Source organism: Aquila chrysaetos, chromosome 9 (assembly GCF_900496995.4).
Source record: "Aquila chrysaetos chrysaetos chromosome 9, bAquChr1.4, whole genome shotgun sequence".
In the NCBI taxonomy this organism is placed as follows: Eukaryota; Metazoa; Chordata; class Aves; order Accipitriformes; family Accipitridae; genus Aquila; species Aquila chrysaetos.
The window spans coordinates 23,015,372-23,017,172 of NC_044012.1; positions in this window are offsets into that span (position 1 = coordinate 23,015,372).

Below are 1,801 nucleotides of genomic sequence, written 5' to 3' on the forward strand. Positions count from 1 at the left end.
GCCGGTGCCGCCAGCCCGGGCGCTGAGGGGGAGGCGGTTGCCGCAGGCCTCAAGGGCCTACAGCGGCTCAGGCCCCCTCGGAGCACGTCGTCGGTGCCGCGGGTGTTAGGGCCAGTGTGATTTCCCGCTACGTGCAATAGCATGAAGGGATACCTAAAGTCTTGCTGATAAAGGGTTGAGGCAGGTTGTTTAGGGGGTAGAAATAATCCCACAGGCAGCTTTGGCCATCTCTCCACACAGGCCTCCTGACTCAGGAGGAGGCTGTTGTGGTTCAGCCTAATACTTGCGCTAAACACAGGTACAAGAAACGAAAGTTAAGAGACGGCAAACGTATTGGGCCTCAAAAGTGACCTGCAGGTGTCAAAAACACTAAGCAATACTGATTTTGATTTACCAACACCAAAACACTGGTGTTGGTCTCTTCCCAGTAAGGAGCCAGGAGTGAATGACTGTGTGGAGAAAGGCAGGAAAAAGAGCCCCTGAAAAATCTACATGACCAATTTCAGGGGAAAACTGCTTTGAACTTCTAATGGTCTAAAAGAATCTAATTTTATATAGTTCTTAAACTGACACCTACCACATGGATCGTTCCTTGAACCTGACTTTAAACCAAGCTCTCTCCTGGCTCACTGAGCTTGTTATGCAAAGGACTGCCCTGACCTCGCAGACCAGCTCCTTCTGCAGGGCAAGGTTCATAAGCCAGACCTATTCTTAGATCCTCTCTCCCCTGCCAGGCTTCATTTAGATCTGGAGCTACAACATAAGGACCCTTGCTGAGCGGTGACCATACACAATACCTCCTTCTACTGAAAGAGCTAATCTCTTCAAGTGATTAATCTTGAGCATGACTTTCATAGCATAGCAGCAGCAACAGGAGAACCGTCCTGCATTTGAAACAGGGAATATATGAGAATGCTGCAATAGTGAACAGGAAGGCCCTAACACCAGCTTCCAAAAAAGCTCTGTTCCAATTCAGAGGCCAAAGCAGCCAGATTTGAGAAATGACACAGCCTGAGCACACACCCCATCCCAGGCTTTCTTGACAAGCCTCAAAAAGGCAAATGCCAAGTTCATATACTTTTAAAAAGCAAGCTCAGCAAGGCATGCTAATCCCCTGAAAACTAGGGCCTAATAGCTTAGTGACATCTGAAGGTAAAGCAAATGTGATGCTGCTCCTGTGCCATCTCATATGCTGGAAAGATTTACTAAATCCCTTCACTGCTGGAATACCACCACCTCCAGGGTGGAGGACAAATGACAGCCAACCATGTAAAAAACTGCACAGCAAACGCAATACTACTCAAATTATAATGAAGGGATACTAGAAAGACAGCACAGAGCACCAATCTGGCCAGGGCTTTAGAGCTGGACACAAACTCCAGGAGGGCAGTGCCGGACTGACATCCTGTGTGTCTGCCTATGAAGACAATACAGCCGTCCTGTTTAGCTGTGAAGGTGAACTTAATAGACGTCACGAAGATTAACCACAGGCTACCATGACTGTTGTCATCCTTGTGTATTATTTGAGGCATTTGCCTTGGTAAAACACAACAGCTGAGAACTTACTTGTCGATGTTAAAATCTGAACTAGAAGTCTCTGTTACAAAAACTACTGAGAGGGAGGGAAAAAGAAGTTGCATGGCCAAGGGTGTACCTGAACTGCCTTTATTGGTAAAACTATCAAGTGCTCTTCAGTTTGAAGTTTAGGTTTGTAAGCATTTCCCCACCAGGCAGACATGAGATATCCAAAGCAAGCGATATCATATACTCCATATCCAACTCACTAAAACAATTTAAACTG